We start from the raw sequence: 5,767 nt of genomic DNA, 5'->3' as shown, positions 1-5,767 counted from the left end.
AGCAGACCCAGGATGATCAAGATGACACCTCAGCGCAAGAGGAAGTGCCACTGCATGTTTTGTCTTTGGCAGTGGGCTCACATGAATACTGGGTAACCCCGTTGTTGGATGGCAAACCTATACGCATGGAACTGGACACCGGTGCAGCCGTCTCGCTGGTGTCCGAGACTGTGTATAAAGAAAAGCTACAGCATCTTCTGCTTAAGGCAACAAAAACTGTTCTGAAGACGTATACGGGAGAAGCTGTGCCCATGTTGGGCACTATTGATGTTAAGGTGGAGCTCAATGGACAGGCTGCTAAATTGCCACTGTTTGTGGTGAGAGGTAACTACCCAGCCTTAATGGGTAGGTCTTGGCTTGGGAAGCTTCAACTGAACTGGGCAGAAGTGAACCGAATGACTAAAGAAGAAACCAGTCTAACCCCTATACTAAGGAAACATGCTGCTGTTTTTGGAGATGATTTGGGAAGTATGAAGGGAATCTCTGTGACATTGTACATTAAACCTGACAGTCCACCAAAATATCTGAAAGCCCGAACTGTGCCATATGCCATCAGGCCAAAAGTTGAAGCAGACCTGGAGCGCCTGGTCACCAATGGAATCCTAATACCAGTTACCCATAGCTCATGGGCCACTCCTATTGTTCCAATAGTGAAGAAAGATGTCTCTCTCCAGATTTGCGGTGATTTTAAAGTCACTGTCAACCCAGTGTTGTGTGCAGAGCAATACCCGCTTCCCCGCATCGATGACCTCTTTGCAGGCCTGGCTGGGGGACAAAAGTTCAGTAAGATTGATCTGAGTCAAGCATATTTACAGATGCACATCAATGAAATGTCCCAAGAGCTGTTGACTATTGTGACTCATAAGGGGCTTTATCGATACTGTTGCCTACCCTTCAGAATAACATCTGCTCCCGCCCTGTTCCAGAGGGCTATGGACCAGACCTTGTGTGGCTTGTCAGGAGTTCAGTGCTATCTGGATGATATCCTGGTCACTGGAAGAAATGAAGAGGATCACTTAAAGAATTTAGAGGCTACCCTACAAAGACTGGAAGAGTATGGCTACGAGTTCGCAAAGACAAGTGTGAATTCTTCAAGCCCTCTGTTGAATATTTGGGACACGTCATTGATTCTGCAGGTCTTCATAAGGCCCCTGCAAAAGTTAAAGCTATTGTGGAGGCTCCCCCACCTCAAAATGTAAGCCAGCTGCGCTCGTTTCTAGGACCACTGAACTATTATGGAAAGTTCATCTCACAGTTAGCCACACTGCTAAAACCACTTCATGAGCTCCTTGGGCAGAACAAGGCCTGGAAGTGGACTGAAGCCTGTGATGTTGCATTTAACAAAGCTAAGGATGCATTGCTAAATTCTGAAGTTCTAACGCACTTTGATCCATCCGTACCCCTGCAATTGGCCTGCGATGCCTCCCCTTATGGAGTGGGAGCAGTCGTGTCACACATTATGCCTTCGGGAGAAGAGAGACCTATTGCTTTTGCTTCACGCACTCTAAGCAAAACAGAAACTAACTACGCCAAAATCAAACGTGAGGCATTAGGAATTGTTTTTGGAATTCAGAAGTTTCATCAGTACCTGTTTGGGCGAAAGTTTACTCTTCTCACAGACCATCGACCTCTGACGTCAATTTGCTAGTCGTATGCAACGTTGGGCATTGTTACTTTCAGCACACACATATGAAATCAAATATCGGAAATCCTCTCTGCACAGCAATGCAGATGGCCTCTCAAGGTTGCCTTTGCCGATCAAACATCAAGATAGTGCCCAAAAGGAAATCTTCTACTTTGAACAGGTAGAGAATACACCCATCACTGCTACTCAGATAAACAAGGCAACTCGCGTTGACCCAGTATTGTCCCACGTTATGGACCTGGTGATGCACGGAAAATCTCGACAAACCTCTCCGGTCTCACCCAACCTTGTTACCTACATGTCCAGGAGGACGGAGTTATCGGTCCAATCTGGTTGTTTGTTGTGGGGGAGATGTGTCATTATTCCACCACCACTGAAATCACAGATGTTAGAACAGCTACATTCCGGTCACTGTGGAATAGTGAGCATGAAGGAAATTGCACGAAGCTATTTTTGGTGGCCTGGATTGGACAGTGCTATTGAAGAAAAGGCAAAAGCTTGTATGTCATGTCAGGGTGTGAGGAATGCACCCCAGTGGGCACCCCTACACCCATGGGACTGGCCTGAAAACCCGTGGCAATGTATTCACATTGACTTTGCTGGCCCCCTTGAAGGAAGCATGTTCTTGGTGGCAGTAGATGCCCATTCTAAATGGCCAGAAGTCTCAATAATGCAGTCCACTACTGCAGAGAGTACTATCCAAAAACTACGAGGACTCTTTAGTCATTTTGGTCTGCCAGAACAACTTGTGAGCGACAACGGACCGCAGTTCGTCTCTCAGGAGTTTCAAAATTTTATGAAGGCAAATGGGATACACCATATCACGTCAGCACCATATCATCCATCCACCAACGGATTAGCTGAAAGATTTGTGCAGACAATGAAACACGCTTTGAAATCAGCAAGGGGACAACACTCCATTCAAAAGCGTCTGCATACCTTCTTACTTTCCTACAGAAACACACCCTCATGCTACGACCCAGGCATCGCCGGCCTTTCCAATGATGGGACGACAGCTGCACACTTGCTTTAATCTGCTGAAACCTTCTGAACCCCGACAAATTGTGCAACATCAGCAGCAATATCAAGTCATCGGACGGGCACCCAGAGCAAAAGACCGAACCTTTAGCCCAGGACAGCCAGTTCTGGCTCGGAATTATACTTCTAGAGCTAAATGGGTCCCTACCACAATCATCACTCAAACAGGACCTGTTTCCTACACAGTCCGGACTGCAGAGAATCTTACCTGGCGGCGACATGTAGATCAGCTGTTGCCAGGTCATGCCAGTCCTCAGGACACATCTGCAGTTGAGGGATCTGACTTCACCTCTTCTGGTGAGACACCGAATCACGAATCACCTGTTCCTGACTGTTCTCCTCCATTACTGCCGGCGGCTGAGATACCCCTTTGCCCAGCACGAGCTTATACCACCTCCTCACCTGTTCGTGCTGCAGACCCTGAGCCCATGGTACTTTCAGGTGCAACAACACCAGAAGTTTGCCGTAATCCACCTAGAGACAGAAGGCCTCCTCATTGGCTGGATCTTTAGCTAGGGCGAACCCACGGTTATGGGGCAAAATAATCCCCAGGGTTTAACCGGGAATGGAGGCAGTCTACCCTCCTTCTCTAGTCTAGTGTGTGTTTTATTTAGGGGATGTTCTTATTAGGGGGGGAGGAATATGTTGTGTATTTGGTTGTCATGGTTTTTGTTGCTATGGCAACTGAGTTAGATTATTAGGGGATAGCCCAGCCAGTTTCGGCCAGTTGGGTGAGCTCTGTGTCTGTAAATAAAATGGTAGTTTTGTTAGCTGTCTGCTGTCTGGCCTCAAGTGATTACTTCCTAAACCGGCTGCCCCCCAGGATATAACATATTGAAGGGGTTCTGATTCCTCCCCTTTGTTTTGTGCTGCTGAGTTTTCCCACAGATAGTTAATTGGTGGAGCAGTTGGCTGGCAAATGCCAGGAGTGTGCTCTCCTGCTCCCAGTCTGGAGTTGTGTCCCAGGCATGGTGATTCTTTTGCTTTGGGATTTTTTCCAATTTCCAGACAGTTACATATTTTAGAGCACAGGCTCTTATCTTTCAGAGCTTGGTTTTGAGATCTTAAAGTCACAATTTTTTCTTCTTTATGTTAAGAATATCCAGTATAACTATTACTGCTTTGTCTTTTTTGTCACTTTTCTGCTGATTCCACCAAGTAACCAGATCTGTCTCTGGTCCGGCTGCAAAGTAGTTTGCTTTTTTATCTGCTGCCTGCCGAGTTTTAACAAGTTTATATTCCAAGTACTTTTGAGGCCTGATTATTGCCTCTCCTTTTGATGCCATGGGTTTTTAGTCACCCTGGTTGCTGACCTTGAGGAGAAATTATGTCTTCCCCCCCCAAATACCTGTCAGCCTTTCATGAGGAGTTACTTTTCCCACTTTTTTATGCTATGGTCTCAACTCTCCACAGCTTTAAGTTTTATGAGGACATCTCCCCCCTCTTTTTTTTTTACCGCGCGGTCTTAAGTTACACACACATGCCGGCCTTATTGGTTGGAGACTTTGTGCTATTCGAAAGCATGTACGTCACATGCCTGGGTGGGGGGCACTGCCCTAGGACTTGCAATGTTACGTGCAATGAGGAAATGCACCACCAGTTTGCATTGCCTACCGCTTGCATACCCAGCCAATAGTGGGCTTCACTCATGGCCAATCGCTTGCTAGTGGTTTATCCAAATCCACATTACAATCAACTGGAGACCCTCAGCTGTGATGGCTGTTAAGAGCTGCATGGAGAGAGCTGAAGAGAGGAAGCCATTTGCAGTGCAAGCAAAACAAGAAGTTTGTTCACTCCTACAAAGGTACATATTCAGGAGCGCCACCTACTGACGCCTCAGTCATTAACTTTTGACGTAGATAGAGACATCTCTCATTTATAGAACACTCTTGTAATGCAGCACAGTGTCCCCTGCTGAGGTGGGGGTGGTGGGGTCCGCCCATAACCAGTGGATCCAACACTCCATTAAGATGAATGGTGCAGTTCTCTCCACTAAGAGCTACTATCTCGGGCTCTCTGTGGACTCAGGCAGATGTTGCTGCATCGATTACACTCAAGGCAGATGTCCCCTTTGAGCACGATTGTCTCTGGCTCTGTGCAGACTCAGTCAAGCGTTGTGGTATTGGTAATTCTCAGGGCAACTCCTGTCTCTCAGAGTTATTGTCTCAGGCTGTCTGCAGGCTCAGGCAGAGAGGATGAACGTGTCTTCCCATAGAGCTGAGGGAGCTGGTGAATGGATAATGTGTATATTTAGGCCTGAATGCTTAGGCCAGGATGGAGAGGCAGAGCAGAGGAAGAAAGAGAGCAGCTAGTTCTCATGAACTGAGGGCTGATGGCCAAGGGAGGGCACAAACTAAGGACCATGTTTTCAAAACAGTTCAGCACGGCAGGTGATGAGCTGTGTCAAAAATCTGTCTCTAAGTGCCACTCAAGAGTTGCTGGCTGATGAACGTTTTTGAAAAACTGGCTCTTTTCATTGCCTAAATGGGAGTGGAGCTTTTTGGGAAAATCTGTCCTCAGTTGTGGGTGCCAGGTTGTTGGAAATCTGGCTCTGAGGGTGGGATTTTCAAAAGCACCTAAGTGATTTAGCAGCATAACTCTCATTGCTAGAGTCGCTGGGACTTGGGCTCTTAAATAGCTTAGCGGCTTTTGGAAAATCGCACTCTTGTATGTATCCAGCTCAGTGCTGAAACGTCCCAGCATCAGAGCTATATTGTGGAACACAATGGAGTGCAGAGCACTGTCTTTGGGTTGCAGCCCTCGTGCTATCTGAGCTCCTCCCAAACATTAATGGATTTTACCCATACAATAGCCCTATGACAGGGCTATAACAACACTTCATTTCTGTTTGACATTTTAAAACAAAAACTTTCCTTTCATTTTGAGAGGTCAATTTGAAATGAAAACTCCTTCCCCTCCAGAAAACTATTTTTTGTTAAAATACAGATTCTCTGACAGAAATTTTCTGTTATGTAATCACACTTTCAGATTGGAAAAAGATGTTATGGGGAAAAAAATCACCAGAACTAACAAAAATGGAAGTATTCATGATTCCTGTCCTAAAGAAATTAGAGTCCAATGGAG

Source organism: Mauremys mutica, chromosome 12, assembly GCF_020497125.1.
Source record: "Mauremys mutica isolate MM-2020 ecotype Southern chromosome 12, ASM2049712v1, whole genome shotgun sequence".
Lineage (NCBI taxonomy): Eukaryota > Metazoa > Chordata > Testudines > Geoemydidae > Mauremys > Mauremys mutica.
Note: the sequence above shows the minus strand (reverse complement) of the source record.